Source organism: Erinaceus europaeus, chromosome 4 (genome assembly GCF_950295315.1).
Source record: "Erinaceus europaeus chromosome 4, mEriEur2.1, whole genome shotgun sequence".
In the NCBI taxonomy this organism is placed as follows: domain Eukaryota; kingdom Metazoa; phylum Chordata; class Mammalia; order Eulipotyphla; family Erinaceidae; genus Erinaceus; species Erinaceus europaeus.
The window spans coordinates 106,281,654-106,304,569 of NC_080165.1; the positions used below are offsets into that span (position 1 = coordinate 106,281,654).

The 22,916-nt window shown below is 44.9% G+C and overlaps 1 protein-coding gene and 1 pseudogene across 3 annotated transcripts in view; both read left to right on the forward strand.

The window, feature by feature from the left end:
- The first annotated feature begins 1,119 nt into the window (after positions 1-1,119).
- WNT5B (Wnt family member 5B) overlaps positions 1,120-22,916 on the forward strand; it is a 150,725-nt gene continuing 128,928 nt past the window's right edge. Inside the window, exon 1 of one of the 3 annotated variants that reach the window (XM_060190349.1) lies at positions 1,120-1,748. The gene's annotated coding sequence lies outside the window, so the exon portion shown is untranslated. The remainder of the gene's footprint in view (positions 1,749-22,916) is intronic. The other 2 variants (XM_060190353.1, XM_060190350.1) reach the window with 2 other exon arrangements.
- Positions 17,144-17,816, forward strand: LOC103116021 (lysosomal-associated transmembrane protein 4A-like; annotated as a pseudogene).

Genomic DNA, 22,916 nt, shown 5'->3' on the forward strand with positions numbered 1-22,916 from the left:
TGTGTGCAATCAATGCTGTGTGAACCCCCCAGATTCTCCTAGAATGAGAGTGTCTCTAGAGCCTCCCACATAGCCCCTCACCCCAGAACTCATGGTTCCCTCTGAGGAGAGCTGTTCCATGTATAATTGGGTAGAGTGGATTCAGAGCTTTCATGCCAGCCTCCACACTGCTCCTCTGGCTCCGGAAAAAACCTTGAACTAGCTCCCCAGTGGAAGCCCCTAGTCCCTGGTAATTACAGGCCCTCGGTGTCAGGCCTTGAGGCCCTCTCCAGGACCCTAGGAAACCCCAAGCCCACACAGTCCCAAGGCTGTGATTACTCAGGTATCTGCCAGAACAACGCATACTTATTGTAAAGGCCAAGGCACAATGGCTCCCAGTTGTCTGACTTCCATGGTGGGGTCCCGACCCTCAGTCTCTGATCCGGCCCCCTCTCCCATGGGAAGGAAGCCACCTTGCTTGGTTACTAATTAAGAAAAGGCAAAGCTGTCCAGTCTTACCATTATTTGGTCCCTTACCTCCTGGCTGGATGTATTCAGAGGCCATGTCTTTAGCAGGGTTAGGGTTAGGGTTAGGAAGGCTGTCAGAGGCCTTGGGACACTGGCAGTAGGGTGCTCCTGTTCCCAGGGTCTGGGGCAGTGCTGGCCAGCTCCCCCTGGGGTGCTTCGAGGTAACTTTCTGTGACCAGACTCTGGGACCTCAGAGCATTTCAACTGAACTGAGACTAAAAACGAGCAAATCAAAGCAGACGGAGCTGAGACTGAAAACTACAGAGACCTTTCCTGGCCACCAATGTCCCTGTAGCTCTGTGACTCAGTTTTCCGTAACAGTCAAGTGAGTAACCCAGCCCCAAGAGGCCACAGAGGAAGGGAGAGAGGGCTTTTTCCCATCCGGAGCCGGCTCTCGGGGTAACCCCCACACAGAGGTCCGGGGCTCCAGCTCTCTCGCAGTGCTGGGGGCGCAGGCTGGACGGGTGGCTGGGCCTAAGAAGCGGGTGACAGAGACCCCCTCGACCCCGGCGCTGGCAGCGGGCGGGACGCGAGCAAACATTGAGTGTCACTCGACGTGACTCCTCGGCCCGGCTGGGTGCTCCCGGCGGGAGAGCGAGGCCGAGTTCTGTGAGGACCGAAGGTGGGGCACCAGCCCGGGGCGCCCTGAGTCACTGCCCCGCGGCTCTAAGGAACGGGGCCCCCGGGCTGGGTTGGAGTTGGGTTGGCGCTGGGAGCGGAGGCTGGCGGGGGAGGGGCGGGGGGCTGCGGGAGGGGCGGGGCGGAGTGGAGTCCGCCCCCAGCGCGCGGGCCCAGAGCTCAGTCGCAGCCGCCTCCAGCAGCCGCGGCCCCACTACTCTGCTGCCAGCACAGCGCCCGACGGCGGCACCCCCTGGAAACCCCCCAGGTACCCCAGGCCCCCAGCCCCGAGTTTGCGCGGGCAGCGGCCCCTGAGAGCCCGGCCCCGCCGAGACCGCGGCACCTGGACAGCAAGACCCCGGGGCGCTCACCCGACCCGCAGCCACACGGGGCCCCTACCTGGACCCTGGGCTCCCCGGACCCTCGGACCCTCGGATTCCAGAGCCCGGCCGCTGGACTTCGGGCGCCCTTGCCCCGGCCTCGGACCCCGGACTCCGGATTCCCTTCTTCCGGACCTCCGACGCACCGGCCTCGGACCCCGGACCCGGCAACCCGGCAACGCGGCCGGCGGCGCAGCGGCGGGACCAACAGGTGAGCGCGGGTGCTCGGCGTGGTTGCAGCAGGTGAGTGGGGACCCGCAGTGCTGGCGGGGTGCCCGGTTTTCGGGCGGCGGGAAGCTTTGCGGGGCCCGGGGGGCCGCGGACAGAGCTGGGGCGCCGATAGGTGGGGGGCGCCCGCAGGTAGGCCCAGCTCGGCCGGGTCGAGGCTGCAGACCTGCGGGTCTGGAGGTTGGGGGCCTGGGGACTGAGCCCGGCCCGGACGAGCTCCGTTGGGGCTGGCTGCGCCCAGCCTCGCCTCCCTCCACCGTCAGGCAGAAGTCTCTAGACCTGTTTCCTGATGCTTCCACCCGCAGACCGCGGGGGTCCCCCAGACAGGGGGCCGGGGCTGATCACTTAGTGGGCAGTGGGGGCGCAGCCCACCGCCCCACGCTTGCAGGGCCCCGTGCACAGTGTTAGCACTTTGGGACCCACCAGAGCCCTGGCCGGGCACCTGGAGGAGGAAGATTTGGAACATGTATGATCACTACCCCTGCCGTGCGCAGCTCCCAGGCCCACTCTCAGAGCTGCCAGGGCCGCTGTGAGAGTGACACTTGGGTCAGTGCCCAGACCCCAGGACTGTCAGTGGGCTGAGTGACATCTGGCCACACGCACTCTGGGGACACCCAGGAGACCTCCTCTTCTAGGGCACTCGTCATGGGAGATCCCGATCTTGGGAGGGTGGCGGGTACCAGGCCCAACTTGTGCCCACGCACTGACTCGCTTGTTCGCACAGCATTGCCCTGGCAGGCATCCGACCTGGGAGTGGTGGAAGCAGAGCGGTGGCCTTCCTCCACTTGAGAATAGTGCCTGCTCTCTCTCTGGAGGAGATTGTGGCTATAAATAGCAAGAAGGAGGTGTGTCTCCTGGACAGAAGGAGGGTGTGGAGAGGCCTCTGCTGTGAAAGTGGGAAAGGAAGGTGCAGCGGGGCTTCTGGTGGTCTCAGGCTGCCGCCCAAGCCAGGACTCTGTGGGAGGGGCAGGTGGAGCTGAGACCAGAGGAGGTGGTGAGTGGGAGGCAGACACCTAGAGAGACTTTGTGCAGATCAGTGCCAAGAGCAGTGAGTGGTTCCGATTCTTCTTTTGAAAGATTTATCTGTTAGTCAGAAATTGGAAAAGGAGAGAGAGAGACCTAGAGCATCACATGAGACAGCAATTGAACTCCGGACCTCAAGCTTCAGAGTCTAGTGCTTTATCCACTGCTCCCCCTTGGGGAGGGTGTCCTTCCTTCCTTTATGTACCAGAGCCCTGCTCAGCTCTGGCCAATAATAGTGCTGGGGCATTGAACCTGGGACCTCCAAGCCCTCGGGCATGGAGGCTGGTGCTGGTGCTGGTGCTCTCTTTCCTACCCTCTACCTTATCTTTCTTAAAGAAAACAAGGCTGAGGGTCCTGTGCAGCACTCTGGGGTCTGCCTGCCAGGGTAGCAGGGGCTCGTCTTGGAGGAACTTGGATTCCTGACTTTCCCAGGCTCTAATTTCTTATGTATTTGAATATGAATGTGAGTGTGTGTGTGTGTATGTATGTGTGTGTGTGTGTGTGTGCACCCGTGCACGCATGCCCAGATATTTGTTCAGAATGTATACAACCAACCATGCCTCTATTCAGTTCAGTTCACTTGCTGGTTATATTTCCAAGTGTGCCTTATTGGCTTAAAACAACTCTTTTCTCAGATGTTGTCTCTCTCTATCCCCCACCCCTTTCCCGCCAAAGGACAAGTGAAAGGGATGTTGCCAAATTGCTGGGAACCATATGCTGTAGGAAGGGGAAAAAAAGTTTATTCACCTGCATATGTCACCCACCTCTTACTCCCGTGGCAGCTGGAAAATCTTTGTTTGCTCTTCTTCAAGAAGGGCAGCGGGCCAAATGAGGCTGGTCTGTTTTCATTTCACTTTTAGATAGTTCTGTTGGCTTCTAGTTCACTCTGGCTGGCACCTCTAGGCATAGGAGGAGAGCTTTATGTGAGTGAGAGCCCTTGCTCTCTCAAAAATAAACACCAATAAGTCCATGGAAATGTTCATGCTCACCATTCTGAATTTTCTTGCTTCTTTTCAGCCACCCATCTTATCTCTCACTGTTTCTTTTTTCTTTCTTTCTTTTTTATACATGGTGAAATGTGCACTATCCACATGAGCATTGTTGCAAACCCCATCTCCCTGATTTTCTAAGCAAGTCTTCAGACCCCACATTTGTTTTAGCCTCATAGCTGAATTTTGTGTTGTGTTGATGGGTAGCTGAGTGGTTTAGGTCTGTTGAGACACAACAAAGAAGAGCATGTGAAGACTGCCCCACCCCCACCTCAAGCCATTGCTTCATTTCTATCAAGCATCTTGAAGCAATATTCAGGAGTTTAGAAAAAAAAATCCAGGAGAGAGGTTGGGAAAAAATATTATAATACAGATGAAAAGAAAATTATTTTTTAATCTGGTAATCTTTTAAAATATTTATTTATTTGGTAGGGCAGAGAGAAATTGAGAGGAAAGGGGAGATAGGGTGAGAGACAGAAAGACATATGGAGCTTTGCTTCACCACTTGTAAAGTTCCTCCCTGCAGGTAGGGAGTGGGGGCTTGAACCTGGATCCCTGTGCATGGTAATGTGTGTACTTAACTAGATGTGTCACTGCCCAACACTGACATGCTATTTTTTAATCTGAGCCTCTATTTATTTTTTTTTAATTTTAAAAATTATCTTTATTTATGGGATAAAGACAGAAATTGAGAGGGTAGGGAGAGATAGAAAGGGAGAAAGAGAGACAACTGCAGTCCTGCTTCACCACTCGAAAAGCTTTCCCCCTGCAGGTAGGGACTGGGGGCTTGAACCTGGGTCCCTGCACACTGTAATGTGTGCGCTCAACCAGGTACACCACCACCTGGTCCCAATTTGAGCCTCTATTTCTTTCTTTCTCTTTTTTCTTTTTTTTTTTTTTTTTTATTTAAGAAAGGATTAGTGAACAAAAGCATAAGGTAGGAAGGGTACAACTCCACACAATTCCCACCACCCAATCCCCATAACCCACCCCCTCCCATGGTAGCTTTCCCATTCTCTAGCCCTCTGGGAGCATGGACCCAGGGTCCTTGTGGGTTGCAGAAGGTAGAAGGTCTGGCTTCTGTAACTGCTTCCCCGCTGAACATGGGCATTGACTGGTTGGTCCATACTCCCAGTCTGCCTCTCTCTTTCCCTAGTAAGGTGTGTCTCTGGGGAAGCTGAGCTCCAGGACACATTGGTGGGGTCTTCAATCCAGGGAAGCCTGACCAGCATCCTGGTGGCATCTGGAACCTGGTGATTGAAAAGAGAGTTAACATATGAAGCCAAACAATTTGTTGAGCAATCATGGATCCCAAGCTTGGAATAGTGGAGAGGAACTGTTAGGGAGGTACTCACTGCAAACTCTAGTGTACTTCTGTTTTCAGGTATATATTTTGCAGTAGTTTATGGATACGTGTGCACATAAGCTCTCTCTCACAGAAACTGGTGTATATCTAGGTTATGGGACTTTGTTAGAAAGTGAACTACCTGAGATGAAATTAGAGTGTACTATAAAAGGAAAGGTCTCACCCAAGTAATGAAGCTGAAGGGTTGTCATTCCACACGAGAAGTCTCTGGATATAGTCTGAGGTGAAGCATGTTGAGATGGCAATCGTTGCTTTGGTTAGGTTGTGATCGGCAGATGCAATATTATTTGGTTTGGATTGGGAGATGCATACGGGAAAGTGGGCCCTATCCAAGGGTTCCAGGACTGGGGGAAGTAGGGGCTCTATAGTGAAGATGTGAGGTTCCTGCTGTCTTAGGGTTCAAAAAGACAATCAATAGTTAATATTATCATCACATTATTTGTTAATTGGGTTAACTTTGAAAAGTCCCTTTGTTATGGTTTGCTGTACAGTACCCAGTATCTTGTCTATAGCTGTGCTATTGGAAGCTTCTAATCTACTTGGTCTAGGCTTTTGAGAGAGTCCGCATATCAAATACATAGCCTATATATTAAAAAGATTCAGTTTGTCTTTTGAGAAACTTTGAGACATACAATTGATTTCCCCCTCTCATATTAATTAACTACTGATTTATATGTCTACATTTTGCTAGGAGTGTACATAAACACCATTCCCACCACCAAAGGACTGTGACCCATCCCTCCCGCCCACTCCCACCCCCCACTGGCCCAGGAAGCTGCATGTCTACCCCTCACCACAGGGCTTTTACTTTGGTGCCCTACTTCTTTCTCTTTTTTCTAAAATACAGTGCTGAGAATAAGCCAGGCCTTGTATGTGAGTGATATTAAGTCTATGTGGTCTAACCAAAATTCATTTTTTACTTAGAGTAGGGGAGGAGTAAGAGAGAGAAAGAAGAAGAAGAGAAGAAGAAAGAGAAAGACAGAAGAGAGACACCACACCACAGCTCCACCATCCATGTAGCTATCCTTGGTTCTGTTCTCTCCATGGTACTCCAAGGTGATGACAGGTCTTGAACCCAGGGTGTCCATGTTTGGAAGGTGTGCAGTCTACTGGGTGAACTATCTCCTTATTTCTGAGTCACTTTTTTTTTTTTTAAATCTAGAACTCAGTTTAAGACAATTCATTTAACATTGGTTTAAAACACAAGATTTTAGAAGTATGGTTGAGATGTCTTTCTGTTGAGCTGCTAGTGAGGTTCCCATGTCCTCATACCACTGAGCTGTTCTTTGGGAGCAATAATAACCTGACCATCTCCTCTGTGAGGCCTATGCCTGTGTTGGCTGAGTCCTGAAAACCGACCTATTTGGTACAATCCTGGCTGAGAAGACAAAAATATGGTCCAATTTCCAGCCAGTGCAGGCAGCCCTCCCCACCTGCCAGTGTGTTTACCTGGCTAAATTTAACCCCTGCCTCCCTGCCCACTAGTCTGGCCTCCACAGGACACTCTGGCATCACTTCCTGCTTCCTTGGCCCTGTGGTTGCTGTAGGGTCTTTTCCTGCCCTGTGAATCTGTTCCCACACTTCCTAAAGTTCGTTGCCCCCGGGCCCCCAGCCATGTGACATTTTCTCAGCTCTTCCTCCTGGGCCATTTAGAACCTAGTTAGTACTGGCATAGATGTGCTCCCTTCCTGGGCCTGTGGCCCCTTTAAGCAAATACGGTGCTTAATACTGTGCAGCCCTTAAAGGGAATGGGACTGTTAGCTCAGAATTTTTGTACCCCGTTATAGCCTCTGACTGACCACCCAACCCTAAACACTCCAAAGAACCCGTTCTGCCTATTTTTTTTTTTCATCACTGCTGGGGAGATTTTCTTTCTCTCCCTTTCTTTCTTCTTCCCTCCCAACCTCCTTTCCTTCCTTCCTCTCATTTTTTTTTTTTTTTTTTTTAAACCAGAGCACTTTTCAGCTCTGGCTTATGGTGGTGTGGGGGATTGAACCTGGGACTTGATGGAGCCTCAGGCTTGAGAGTCTGTTTGCATAGCCATTATGCTATCTACCCCCTCCTTCCTTCCTCTCTATGGAGAGGGGAGAGAACCTGAACATCACTCTGGCATATGAATTTAGGGGTCCAGGCTCCAGCCTCTTTGCTGTATTGTGGGCAACCTGAGGAGATTTTGGGGAGAGGGCTTAGGAGCGGGGAGCTCACAAGGGCCTGTGCCTGGGATTCTGCAGGGTGGAGGGATGTTCTCCACTGTGGATAAGGTGCCAGTGACTGGGCAGTGAGGCTGCCTTGACTCCTGCCCCTGACTTGCTCTGCAAATGGACCTGGAGACTTTGTTTGTTTTTATTGCCACGATGGTTATCGCTGTTTCTCTGTGCCTGCATGATGATTCTGTACTTGGTGACCTTTTCTCTTCTTTTTTTATAATATATATTTAAAATTTTTTAATTATCTTTGCTTATTTATTAGATAGAGACAGTCAGAAATTGAAAGGAGAGAGGGAGATAGAGACACCTGCAGCACTGTTTCACTGCTTACAAAGCTTTCTCCTTGCAGGTGGGGACGGGGGCTCAAACCTGGGTTCTTGAACATTGTAACATGTGCTCAAACAAGTGTACCACCACTTGGCCCCACCTTTTCTTTTCTTCCCTTATCTTTTCTTTCTATTTTATTAGATAGGACAGAGAGTAATTGGGAGGGGGGAGGGAAATTGGAAGAGAGAGAGACTCGTATATCTCACCATTCATCAAGTATCCCCACCTGTACGTGGAGAGAGGTCCTTGCCTGTGGGAATGAGAGTGCTCCCAGCCCCAAGAATTTGTTTCTACAGGAAAGCACAGCCACACCCTCACCCTCCACTGGAGAGCAGCCCATCTCTATGTGCGGAAGGTGGCCTCCAATGTGCAGCCTCAGGAGGGAGGCAAGTGGAGCAGTGAGAGAGGAGAAAGTCACCTGCCTAGCCATCCAGACCAGCCCAAACAGCCCCCATCAGTTAGTGGAGCCAGATCACCCTGACTTGCTCTGCAATTGGAGATGGAGACTGCACTATGAGGGATATTAACTGATGTCAAGGGTGCTTGATGGCCTTTGAAGGAATGGCTCTCCCGAATGTTAGCTGTGTCTGGTAAAGTTCAGATGCCATTTTCATCTTCACACCAGTGGGTCATGAGGGCCTGGTTTGGGGGAATGGTCAGTGGCAGGAGAGGACACATGCTCAGAGTTGTCTCATAAAAGGAAAGAAACATGGATACTCATTATTCTGATATGGTCCTATGCAAGGGGGCTCGGGGACTATGCTGGTTGAGGATGGGATCTCGCTGATCGCAGACAAATCTCTGAGCTTTGTAAGGTTTTAGTTATTTACTTTTTATAATAACTTTGGAGAGTGGCCAGGAGTTTGAAGTTGCAGGTGCTCAGTAGGATGATGGGAACAGGAACTGGCAGGCTGAGAGCAGGTCAGAGAGCACTCCTCCCTAAACCTGTCTCTGGGGCCTGTTACTGTGGAGACTGAATTCCAATATGAGTGTGTCCACTGGGGCTACCAACCTTCATCAAGCTACTTCAGTCTTCAGAAAGTTTGCTCCTGCAACCCCTACCTGGATTATAGCATTTAATTTACTGTTTGTATAGTCTGTAGGCATGAAATTATAGTGGGGGTTGGGGTGCTAGAATTTCAGTTCAGCCTGTCTTCCCTCATCAGAGTAAAGTTCCTTAGCAATCTCTTCTCCATGGTTGTTTGTTATGACCTTGTTTACCTTGGGGGGAAGACTTCTTTCTGTGTCCCCACAGGCTGGGTCTGAGCTTTTGGTCCTTGCTGTGAAAGTTTATTTGAGATTCATGTCTGTATGTGGGCATTTCATTGTTTTGCTATGGCTTCGCTGTTGTTGCAGTTGAAGGAACATGCAACAACTTAGCATGTTCCTACTTAGCATCTTGGCTGTGCCTTCGTTGTCTTATCTTAACTAAGTACACCTGATGTCGTTCCTGTGTTTGGCATCCACTCAAAACCTTGCCCTGTTCCATCTTCTTATTCTTAAAAAATGTAACTTTTGCAAATCAAATCTAAGCTTTAAATATAAACTGGAGGATCAGATTTTAGTTTTCCCCATTCCCTACAGGCCAAGCTTGAGTACCAGTATTGTTAATGTCTGCCCACATGAAAGGAGACTTCAAGGTCTCATCTGCAGGTACCCTGAGGAACCCAGCAGATAACAGAAGTGAGGGAAGAAGAAAGAGGAAGAGGAGGAGGAGGAGGAGGAGGATGAGGAGGAGGAGGAGGAGGAGGAGACCTTTACTACAACAGGGATGGGGGAGGGATCCCTGTGACAGACTTGAAAGTGGATTCCCACCTGCAGGCATCTGGATTTAGGCATTTAGAACTCACATAGTCTGCCCTATTTGCATGCTGTCCAAGGCCTCAAGATGACCAGCAAGGGCACCCTGCTGTCCGCATTATAGACCCTTCTCCAGAGTGAAGAAGAGGCTGTGCTTTGGGGTTTGGGTTAGGCCCATCAACATGTTAAACTACAGGGACTGCCCATCTCCAGCCTGCTCTCGAAGGACTCTCCCGGCTTTTCTAAGAGAACTGCATCTCAGGTAAAGAGCCATTGCAAAGGGAGTTTCCTACAGATTTTGTGTATCCTTCCAGATATTAATGGGGAATTTTCACACTTGCCCGAAAATGCCCTTCATATCACCTTGACAGCTTAAAATACACCCTGCGCCCTACCTAGTGGCCCACTGAGCCCTCCCCAGCCTGGCTCCTGCCTCCCTAGCTTCCTTCACAGTGTTGTCTCTCACAGTTAGCTTCAGCCACATGTGGCTGTGCAGGACACTACATGAGTGCTGGCGCCTGACCAGGGCTTTTTGCATCTTCTGCCCTGCCCTGTCCTGTCCTGTCTCCTTTGCTGAGTGCTCCCTCTCCATCCAGGTGCCCATTTCTCAAAGAAGTCCTGCCCCCAGGCACTTTATGTTCCTGTCTCTTTTCTCTGGACACTTATGATATATAATATGATAATAGCCACTAAGAACTACTGTTTCCATCCAAGATGAGGTGAAGGCTAATTCATCATTCTTAATAGCTAAGTGTTACTCCATTGTGTATATAAATCACAGTTTTCTCAACCACTCAACTGTTGTTAGACACCTGGGTTGCTTCCAAGCTTTGGCTATAACAAATTGTGTTGCTCTGAACATAGGCATACACAAATCTTTCTGGATGGGTATGTTTGGTTCCTTAAGACATATCCTCAGCAAGCAACAAGGGCAACAAAAGGGAAAATAAATAAAATTAAATTAAAAAAAAAAAGACATATCTTCAGGAGAGGAATTGTTGGACCATAAGGTAGCTCCATTTCTAGCTTTCTCCCAAGTAGCATTTTTTATTATTTTTTTTAAATGTTATTTATTTTATTTGATAGAAAATAAAAATTGAGGGGAAAGGGGAGATAGAGAGGAAGAGGCAGAGAGACACCTGCAGTCCTGCTTCATTACTCATAAAGCATCCCCCCTGCAGGTGATGACTGAGGGCTTGAACCTGGGTCCTTTTGCATAGTAATATGTACATTTAACCAGGTGCACTACCCCCTGGCTCCCCAGAAGTAAACTTGTATTGATCTACACTGTACACAGCTATATCATCAACAGCTATCACAGGTCACAGCATGTCTCCTCTTTCATTAGAACCCTACATGGCTCTCATGAAGAAAAAAACAAAACCAGAATGCTACAGTGGCTTGCTGACTGGCTAAGTGACCTGACCCTATTCCCTCTGTATTTGTTCTCTCCCATCTCAAGACTGAGCAGCACATTTGATCATCTTGCTTATATTGAAGCCACCAGATATGCTTCTCCCTGATGGCTTTGACTTTTTTTTGCTTCTTCTGTCTATACCGACCTTCCTTCCTCTTATGCTCATTCTTCAGGCCTCCCACCACATGTCACTTCATGACCCATGCTGTGACTTCCCTGTGTATATATATCTCCCATCTACTCTTGAGCTCCCTCTATTTTCTCTCTAGGTAATTGTAATTATTGAATATAAATACTTTTCCTTTGTATTTGTTTGGCCTCTTGCCTGCTTCTTACAAGAGTATAAAATCCACAAATGGGAGGGGGTGGCAAGGCAGTGGCATAACTGCTTGAATGCATATGTTACCATGTGCAAGGACCTGAGTTTAAATCTCCAATCTTCACCTGTGGGGGAAAACTTCATAAGTGGTGAAAATAGTGCTGCAGCTCTCTCTCTCTCTCTCTCTCTCTCTCTCTCTTTCTCTATTTCTCTCTTTCCCTCTTTCCCTCCCTTCCTCTCTATCTCCCCTTTTCTCTTGTTATCTAAGTATATAATAAATAGCTATTCTGTTTTTAGTTTCAAATTGCTTTATGTTGACTTTTTTCCTATTTTTTTTCTGCTTGTTATATTAGATGGTTTTCTATAATGGCCTTGCATACTGTATATATGTTTCCTATTTGTCTTTGTGCTATACTCTGTTTTGTGATTATTTATGAATATTGTGTCTAACTTACAGTAATTTACAAGAGTCTTTTTCAACTTGAATTTGGTTCACCAACATTGGACTGTGTGGCTCTAATTTGCTCTCCCCTTTCCTGTGTCTAGTCTTTCTTGTTGTTGTATTCTAATACTATTCTAATACTGATTATCACATTAAAAGTTGGGATTCCTGGGTGCCAAGTGGTAGTGCACTGGGTTAAGCACACATAGTGCAAAGCGCAAGGACCAGCTTAAGGATCCCAGCTCCGAGCCCCCAGCTCCCCACTTGCAGGGGGAGCCTTTACAAGCAGTGAATCGGGTCTGCAGGTATCTTCCTTTCTTTCTTTTTCTTTCTTTCTTTCTTCCTTTCTTTCTTTCTTTCTTTCTTTCTTTTTTTCTTTCTCCCTCTCTGTCTTCCCCTCCTCTCTTGATTTCTTTCTGTCCTATACAACAACAGCAACAGTAGCAATAATAACAACAACAAAGGCACAGCAAGGGCAACAAAATGGAAAAAAATGGCCTCTAGGAGCAGTGGACTTAGTGCAGGCACCAAGCCCCAGCAATAACACTGGAGGCAAAATTCCTCAAGATAGTGGAGTTCATATATAGCAAACTTATAGCCAACATCGTACTCAGTGTTTGTGAAAAACTGGAAGCATTTCCCCTCAGATCAGGTACTAGACAGAGCTGCCCACTATCACCATTACTGTTCAACATAGTGTTGGAAGTTCTTGCCATAGCAAGTTTGACTTCTTCTCGTCTTTGGAAGAGAAGAAGTCAAACTCTCCCTATTTGCAGATGACATGATAGTATACATAGAAAAACCTAAAGAATCTATCAGGAAATTTTTGGAAATATAAGAAAGTGTCAGGCTACAAAATTAACATACAAAAGCCAGTGGCATTCCTTTATGCAAAAGCAAAACTGGAAGAAGAAGAAGAAATCCAGAGATCAACTCCTTTTACTATAGCAGCAAAAAACAATAAAATATCTAGGAATAAGCCTAACCACAGAAGAGGAAGACTTGTATACTGAAATTTATGAGTCACTACTCAAGGAAATTAGAAAAAGACAAAAAGAAGTAGAAGGATATTCCATGTTCATGGGTTGGAAGAATTAACATCATCAAAATGAATATACTACCCAGAGTCATGTACAAATTTAATGCAATATCCACCAAGATCCCAACCACATTTTTAGGAGAATAGAACAAAATCTATAAATGTTTATATGGAACTAGTAAAACTTAGAATTGCCAAAACAATCTTGAGAAGAAAGAACAGAAATGGAGGTATCACACTCCTAGATCTTGAATTGCATTATAGGACCATTGTAATCAAAACTACTTGGTACTGGAACATAAATAGACACACTGACCAGTGGAATAGAATTGAGAGCCCAGAAGTAAGCCCCCACACCTATGGACATCTAATGTTTGGCAAAGGTGCCAAGACTATTAAATGGGGATAGGGGAGTTTCTTCAACAAATGGTGTTGGAAAAAATGGGTTGAAACTTGCAGAAGAATGAAACTGAACCACTCTGTTTCACCAAACACAAAAGTAAATTCCAGATCAATCAAGAACTTGGATGTTAGACCAGAAACTATCAGATACTTAGAGGAAAATATTGGCAGAACTCTTTTCCACATAAATTTTAAAGACATAAATTCAGTGAGATGAATCCAATTAAAAAGAAGACTAAGGCAAGTATAAACCTATGGGACTACATCAAATTAAAAAGCTTCTGCACAGCAAAAGAAACCACTACCCAAACAGAGAGACACCTCACAGAATGGGAGAAGTTCTTTACATGCCATACATCAGACAGGAGGCCAATAACCCAAATATGTAAAGAGCTTACCAAACTTAACAAGAAAACAAATGACCCTATCCAAAAATAGGGTGAGGACATGAACAGAATATTCACCACAGAAGAGATTTGAAAGGCTGAGAAACATGAAGAAATGCTCCAAGTCATTGATTGTCAGAGAAATGCAAATAAAGACAACAATGAGATAACATTTCACTCCTGTGAAAATGTCATACATCAGAAGAGGTAGCAGCAACAAATGCTGGAGAGGTTGTGGGGACAAAAGAACCTTCCTGCACTGCTAGTGGGAATGTGTATTGGTCCAGCCCCCGTGGAGAGCAGTCTGGAGAACTCTCAGAAGGCTAGAAATGGATCTACCCTATGATCCCACAATTCCTCTCCTGGGGATATATCCTAAGGAACCCAACACACCCATCCAAAAAGATTTGTGTATACCTATGTTCATAGCAACACAATTTGTAATAGCCAAAACCTGGAAGCAACCTAGGTGTCCAACAACAGATGAGTGTCTGAGCAAGCTGTGGTATATATACACAATGTAATAACTACTCAGTTATTAAAAATGGTGATTTCAGGAGTCGGGCACTAGCGCAGCGGGTTAAGCACACGTGGCACAAAGCACAAAGACTGGCATAAGGATCCCGGTTCAAGTCCCCGGCTCCCCACCTGCAGGGGAGTTGCTTCACAGGTGGTGAAGCAGGTCTGCAGGTGTCTATCTTTCTCTCCCCCTCTCTGTCTTCCCCTTCTCTCTCCATTTCTCTCTGTCCTATCTAACAACAATAACATCAATAACAACAACAATAATAACTACAACAACAATAAAAAGACAACAAGGGCAACAAAAGGGAAAATAAATTTTTTAAAAAAAATGTTGATTTCACTGTTTTCAGCCCATCTTGGATGGAGTTTGAAAAAATCATGTTAAGTGAAGTAAGTCAGAAACAGAAGGATGAATATGGGATGATCTCACTCTCAGGCAGATGTAGAAAACAAGATCAGAACTAGGACTGGAGTTGGTGTATTGCACCAAAGTAAAAGACTCTGGGGTTGGTTGGGGGCGGGGGAAGTTCAGGTTCTGGAACCAGGATGGCAGAGGACCTAGTGAGGGTTGTATTCTGATGTGGAAAACTGGGAAATGTTATGCATGTACAAACTATTATATTTACTGTCAACTGTAAAACATTAATCCCCCAATAAAGAAATAAAAAATAAAGAGACAAAATAAAATAAAACAAAGTTGTGACTCCTTTGCTTCTTCTTTTCATGTTGGATTCCTTTTAGAAATTCTCAGAAGAGAAGGTTGGTAGTGGCAAATTCTGTCAGTTTCTGAATCTTTGAAAAGATCTTTATTTCTTCCTGTCAGTTTCTGAATCTTTGAAAAGGTCTTTATTTCTTCCTCTCCCTCCTTGCCATTAGGGTTTGTGATGAGAAATCTGATGAAAGCCTTATGGTTCTGCCTTTGTATGTGACTTTCTTCCTTTCCCTGGAAACCTGCAGTATTTTTTCCTTGTCTCTGGATTTGGATAGTTTTACAATAATGTGTTTTGGATTCAAAAATTTAATATATTAAATTTTTATATTTTAAACTTTGCTCTGGTATGGAACATTCTCTGTTAAAGTTTATTTGAATATGTCTCTACTCCTCTTTATCTTCTTCCTCAGGGATCCCAATAATCTGATGTCCATCTTTCTGATGGAGTCTGCTGTTTTGTTGAAAAGTGCTTCATTTTTTTTAATTTAATTTTTTTTTTTTACCTCCAGGGTTATCACTGGGTGAGCAGTGCCTGCACTGTGAATCTACTGCCCCTGAAGTCCTTTTTCCCCCCTTTTGTTGCTCTTGTTGTTTATCATTGTTGTTGTCATTATTGTTATTGCTGTAGTTGTTGTTGGATAGGACAGAGAGGAGGGGAAGATAGAGAGGGAGAGAGAAAGATAGATACTTGCAGACCTGCCTCACTGCCTGTGAAGTGACCTCCCTACAGGTGGGGAGACAGGGCCTCTAACCAGGATCCTTATGCCAGTCCTTGCATTTTGCACTTTGTACCATGTGCACTTATCCAGCTGCGCTACCACCCGCCTCCCAAAAAGTGCTTCATTTTTACTAAACCTTTCCTCTCCAAGAATTTTAAATTCACAGAGTGTGGTGGATGTGTCCTTTAGTGTTGATGGTCTCTCCTCCACCTGGTTAAGTCTACTTCCAAGGCCTCTTACCCCAACCTGAACTGTATTCAAAATGTCCTTTAGGCCCTGCAGTTCTGTTTGGATGTTTTTTTCCCTCCTGTACTTTGTAATTCTATGGTAAAATGATTGCTGAGTTCTTGAATCTTAACTTTAGTTTCCTGAATTGATTTCATGAGGGCTGGGCGGTGGCACACCAGGTTAAGCGCACATAGTATGAAGCTCAAGGACTCATGTAGGGATCTCGGTTCAAGCCCCAGTCTCCCCACCTGCAGGGGGATGCTTCACAGGTGGTGCAGCAGGTCTGAGGGGTCTGTCTTTATCTATCCCTTTCTATCTCTCCTTTCTCTCAATTTCTCTCTGTCCTGTCAAATAAAAATGGAAAAAATGTCCACCAGGAGCAGTGGATTCATAATGCCAGCACTGAGCCTCAGCGATAACCCTGAAGGCAAAGTAATGTAAAAATTTTAAAAAGAATTGATTTCATAATCAGTTTTCTGAACTCCATCTGTCATTTTTTCTATATCTGTGCTTGCCTGGTCATTTGGGACTTCTGTCATTGCTCTGTATAGTTCCTCATTTAGTGTGAATTTTGTTGTGCCAGCAGGAGGTGCTGTGGCTAAGGTGTTCGGTTTCCTTGTTTATTTTGGTGGGGGAGGGGAGCGATTAACCTGAGTCACCAGGATGGTTCTGTGACCTTGATGTCAACATTTCTCTGCTGCTGTTCCAGCCTCTGTGGGGCAACAACAGTGGAGATTCTAAAAGACAAAGTCGTAAATTAGTGAGTTTTTAGGTGGTTTTTCTCTTTTTAACAGTCTTTTGCGAAAACCCAGACTCTGGTTGTGTCTCAGCCACCAATCTAATTTGGTGCCTACTGTCTCTAAGCACCGGTTTTTAGTCCTGGGAATCACTCACTCACACCCTTTTCTAGTCTGGTCTCTGAGGCCAGGACTGTGCCTGTTCTCCTTGGCTTCAGTGCCCATCTGGACCTGGTATACAAAACTATTAAGGAGTTATAGTCTCTGTGCCGAGTGGGACCCTGTGGATTCTTTGCCCTTTTTTGACTCATGGCTCCATGGCAAGTATGACAGCTTTACCACTTTTGTTTAATATGTATTTCCCCTTTTGTTGCCCTTGTTTTTGTTGCCCTTGTTTTTTTTATTATTGTTGTAGTTATTATTGCTCTTATTGATATTGTCATTGTTAAGACAGAGAGAAATAGAGAGAGGAGGGGAAGACAGAGAGGGGGAGAGAAAGGTAGACATTTGTAGACCTCCTTCACTGCCTGTGAAGGGACTCCCCTGCAGGTGGGGAGCCAGGGGCTTGAACCAGGATTCTTATTCCTGTCCTTGCACTTTGTGCCATGTGCGCTTAACCCGTTGCACTGCCTCCCGACTCCCTCATTTTTGTTGCTTTATGATGCTGAATGGTGTTCCTGACTCAGCACACAATTGCGAAGGAGACAGAACTTTGCGTGCCCCCCCTGGGTGGAAAGCTTTTGTTAGCAGCCAGGCCCATGATTCCAGATTCTCAATGGTGTCCATGAATTTCAAGTGAAGCTGCAGCGACAGGCCCTACAGCACCCAGTACTGTAGCTGCTGTTGTGTCCACACCAGGACCATCATGGGGACCTGGTACATGGTTGTGAACCTACTGATGGCAATTTTGCTGGTGGAGGTAACTCATCCAAACTCAATGTCAGCTGTCAACATTCAGTATGAAGTCATCAGTCACTACTACTCATCTGAGAGAATGTCTGAAATGTCTGCGTCTCTGTTCTTATGTTTATAATCAGCCCCATGGTGGTATATGGAACCATTTCTTATCAATTGGGCTAGCTGATTCCATTGTTCTGCTACCAACTTTTTTATTTTGTTCTCATCTGCCTGGTTGTTCTCATCAGCTCTTTTACTTACTTGACAAGAATCAAGGAATATCTGGATCAGTTATCTGATTTTCCCTACAAAAATGACCTCCTGGCGTTGGACTCCAGCTGCCTCCTGTTCCTTGTCCTTGTATTCTTCACCTTGTTCATCATCTTTAAAGCTTACGTAATCAACTGTGTTTGGAATTGCTACAAATACATCAACAGTAGAAACATGCATTGCTGCGTACCCAATCACCTCCACAGTATGTATTACCAGCCTATGAAATGGCAGTGAAGATGCCTGAAAAGGAACCACTACCTCCATATATCCCTGCCTGAAGACATTCTGCCTTTCTCAGTAAATCCTGTACCAACTTTCTTGTTCTTTACAGAATGCTGTTCTACAAGGCTCTTCAAACTCACTTGATATAAAAGTACATTTTACTTTGTTTAAAGCATTTTTTTCAAACACTAACAAGCTTTTTGACTATATATTGAAAGTTTATGTTTTGTTAAATCTAAAAGAACAGGCAAACAAACAAATGGTATTCCTAAAACTTGGAACAATTGGTTCTCAATAGTTGGGAATACTTGACCCAATATTTTTAAATTTTATTTTATTATTATTATTTTAATTTTGGGGGTATTATCTTTATATATTGATTGGATATAAACAGCCAGAAATCAAGAGGGAAGGGAGAGATTAAGAGGGAAAGAGAGAGACACCGTCAAACACTGCTTCACTACTTGCAGAGCTTCCCCCCTGCAGGTGGGGACTGGGGGCTTGAACCCAGGTCCTTGCACATTGTGACATGTGCACTCAACCAGGTACACAACCACCCAATCCCTATTTTAATTAATTATTTTCTGGATACAGACAAAGTAAAAGAGAGGGAAAGGGAAGATAGGGAGAGAGAAAGATACCTGAAACTCTGCTTCACTGCTTAAGAAGCTCCCAGCCTGCAGGTGGGGAATGGGGGCTTGAACCCGGGTCTTTGCACATGGAAACATGTGTGCTCTATCAAGCCTGCCACCTGCACCACAGCCTGGCCCCTGACTTAGTACTTGTCTTGTGAGTCGTGAAGCATTTAATAATGTAGTGGCACTGGCCTTGCCACTATATTACTAGATGTTGCCAAGTGCCCATGGGGACAAAGTCTCTACTTTTTTTTTTTGGAGTCACTCATTTTATATGCTGTTTCTGTGCTGATGCCTGAGTGCTGACCGTCAGGCTCCAGGGGGGGATGCAAACTTGCTGTTTCTTCTGACCCACAGTCACAAGTGTCTCTTGCCCTGCCAGAACCATGCTGCTGCTCCACACCCCTCTCCTGCTCAAAGCTCTTTTTGATTTCAGTCAGAATAACAGTTTGTTAATTCTCAACCTTCTTAGAGAATCGTTATCAGTGATCCATCCTTATCTTATTGTATTTTAAAGGATATTTTTATTTTTGGTTTGCATAACTCTTTTTAAAGGATTTATTTATTAATGTCAAAGAGAGATGGGGGGAGAGAGAGAACCAGAACATGACTTTGGCGTACTCAGTGCTAGGAATCAAATGCAAGATTTTACACTTGAGGTTCTATCACCTTCTCCACTGCACCACTTCCCGTCCATACAGGATTATGTTTTAAGGAGACAATTTCATGTCTCTTCATGACATGTTGCTACATTACACCAACCACCAGAACACCAATAACCCTCCATCAGAGTCCACTGAATCCCCTCTTCCCTTACAAATGTTTTCCCTCCCCATTTGCTGATATAATATGTTGACATTATTCGACTATATATGTTTAATCTCCTTGCATCCTTAAAATGACTCCATTTGATCATGAATGTGTTCTTGAATTTGCTTCACTAAGATTCTATAGAGAATCTTTGCATGTGTATTCATCAGGGATGTTGGTTTATAGTCTTTTTTGTGCTCTCTCTCTCTTCTCTCTCTCTCTCTCTTTATTGCCACCAGGTTATCACTGGGGCTCTGTGCCAGCACTGCAAATCCACCGCTCCTGGTCGCCATTTTTTCCCTATTTTTTTTTTATTAGATAGGATAGAGAGAAATTGAAAGAGGGTGGAGAAAGAGAGAGAGAGAGAGAGACTGACCTGCAGACCTGCTTTACCACTCTTGAAGCAAACCCCCGGCAGGTGGGTAGCAGGGGCTCAAATCTGGGTCCTTGAGCTTGTGTGCTTAACTGGGTACACCACCATCCAGCACTTCCTTCTTTCATTCCTTCTTTCCTTCCTTCCTTCCTTCCTTCCTTCCTTCCTTCCTTCCTTCCTTCCTTCCTTCCTTTCTTTATTTCTTCCTTTCTCTTTTTCTTTCTTTCCTCTGTATGATTTTAATATCAGAGTAATTTTGACCTAATAAAGAATGCTTTTTTTTTTTTTTGCTTTGGAGTTTTTGGAAGAACTTGAGAAGGACAGGTCATCTTTGAAGGTCTAGTAGTAAAACTATCTGGTCGTAGGCTTCTGTTTTAGCTACTATTCAATTCCTTGCTTCTGATTAGTCTATTTGGGTTTTTTATTTTCTCCTGATTCTGTCTTGGGAGGGTTTGTATTTCAAGAAAAAATTTCTATTCTTTCTGGTGGCAAACTTTTTAAAAAATTTCTTTTTTAGGGGGAATTAATGGTTTACAGTCAACAGTAAAATACAATAGTTTGTACATGCATACTATTTCCACATCACAGTACAGCCTTTACTAGGTCCTCCTCTGATATCATGTTTCAGGACCTGACCCCTCCCCCCCAACCCCAGAGTCCTTTACTTTAATGAAATACACCAGACCTAGTCCTAGTTCTGCTTTGTGTTTATTGTTCAACTTTTTTTTTTTTTTTTTTGTAATTAGATTCCTTTAATTGAAAATGACTTCAAAATTTAGATGAGAAGGAGTTCTCTAAGTATTTAATAGTTTCTGGTCTAACTTTCAAGGGGTATTGAAGTCCCTTATTATTACTGTGTTGCTGTAGCTCTTTCAGTAGATGTTTGGTGTATTTAGATGGTCTATCACTGGGTGCATAGATGTGAATAATCATTAAGTCCTCTTGATTGACTGATCCTCTGAGCATTAAGTAATGTACATCCCTATCTTTTAAAATATTATTTATTTTAAGATCTATCCTGACAGATAAGGAATAGCTGTTCCTGCCCTTTTTTGTGGTCCATTGACTCATACAGTAGTTTTCCATCCTTTCACTTTGAGTCTGTGTTTGTCTTATTGAATTATGTGGGATTCCTGAAGACAGCGTACGTTTGGGTTGTGTTTTCTGACCCATCTTCCTACTTGATGCCTTTTAGTAGGTGGATTCAGGCCATTGACATTTATTGATATTATAGAATGAATGTATTTTAATGCTATTATTGTAGATTTTAAGAGTGTTCTGATATATGGCATATTTATGATGCTGTGATTGTTTATAAGAGACCTTTCAGAACTCCTTTTAGGGCAGGCTTGTTGATAGTTGATTCCTTCAACTGTTGCTTGTCTGAGGTTTTTATGCCTCCATCTAGTTTGAATGACAGTCTGGCAGAATACGGTAGTCTTGGTTGAAAGCCTTTCTCATTGAGAGCTCAATAGATATCTTGCCATTCTCTTGTGGCCTTTAGTGTTTGTGTGAAGAAATCTGCTGCTGATCTTATGGGTTTTCCTCTGTAGGTGACTTTGGGGGCATACCTTTTTAATCTCTTTCTTTAATTTTTGCCATCAGGTCATCCCCCCCCCCCCGCCCCGGGACTTTACACCTGCATGACTCCACCACTCTAGGTGAGCTCTTTTTCTCTTTTAGAGGATGAGAGACAGAGAGATAAAGACACCATAGTGCTGTCCCACTGATAATGAAACTTCCAGTTCTTCACAGTATAGTGCAGGTCTCACCTCCCTGGTCTGTCTCTGTGACCGAGACTTGGCTCCTCAAAGGGCTATCAGAGTTCAGAGGACTTTATCATGATAGTTTTCCTATGCCTTGCTTTACATTGTGGCTCATTATGTTCACATCTTCTCTGCAGCACTAGCTACTTGACTAGTTAAGATGTCTCTCAGGCAGATCTTAGGAGGGATTCCAGAGCCACTTCCCACATGCTGCAGGGATACTCCCAAGACACCTCAGAGATGTGAACAGCCACCTACTAATCGAATAAAGCCCCCTAAGTCTAGGGAGATGTCCTGCAGCAGAAGGGGCTTCATTATTTTCCTTGCAGTTGCTTAAATAGAGTCCTGGCCTTCCAGACTTCAATTTAGTCTTCCTATGATTTTTTAAGATTTTATTTTATTTTATTTTATTTTATTTGTGTCCAGGGTTATTGCTGAGGCTCAGTGCTTGCACTGTGAATCCACTACTCCTGGAGGCCACTTTTTCCATTTTTGTTACCCTTGTTGTTATTGTTGCCATTGCTGTTGTTGGATAGGACAGAGAGAAATCAAGAGCGGGAAGAAGACCGAGAGAGGGAGAGGAAGATAGACATCTGCAGACTTGCTACTCATGAAATGGTCTCCTGCAGGTAGAGAGCAGGGGGCTTGAACCGGGACCCTTACACCAGTCCTTGCACTTTGTACTATGTATGCTTAACCCCCTGTGCTACCACCTGGCCCCCTTTTTGAAGCTTTTAAAAGCCATTCCTTTTCATGCCTTCTGTTCTGTGTCTAGTAGAGAACACCTGAGGTTTGCATGCAAATGAACTTGGATTTGAATCCAGCTGTTTGATTTTTCCTGAGCTCTCAATTCTCTAACCTTAAACCAGTGATGGGGAAATTTGTTGCTTCCAAGGGCCATTTGGATATTTATAACATCATTCATAGGCCATACAGAATCATCAACTTAAACATTAGTACTTAATGTTGCTATGAAGAAAGCTCCTAGATTTATTGAATTTCAAGGCCTATCTGTAGTTGCCTTAGCAGGGCCAGACCAGATGATTACACAGTTTGTGAGCTGAACCTTCACCACCACTGCTTTTAACAGTAATATTAATACCCAAAATGTTATTTCGAGGTTTCATTCTAATAATTTATGTGGATTTGAGTATTTCCTAACACATACTCTGCACTTGGTCATTATTAACTCTCTCTGTAACTCTCTTTTGAAAAAAGGTGAAAATGTCGAAATTGTTACCTAGATGCTCCAAATAATTGCTTAAAGTCTGGTTTAGAAGAGTTGAGTGCTACAGAATTTGGTTTATTTTGATACAGAAGAAATGAAAGAGACCTGAAATGTTATTTATATAATAGCTCCATTCACCAACAATCAGTAACTTCTGATTGTTAAGAAAATTGGTTGAATTGACAGAAGTGATACTCACCTCTGTCCCTCTTTCTCTACTAACCACTCAGCGTGGTAACTGCTTAATAATACTGACAAATTAGTGAGTGAGTGACTTTTTTTTTTCAAACATGTAAGTCAATTACAGGCAAATTTGGGAAGTTATGTAAAAAAGGTAAATATTA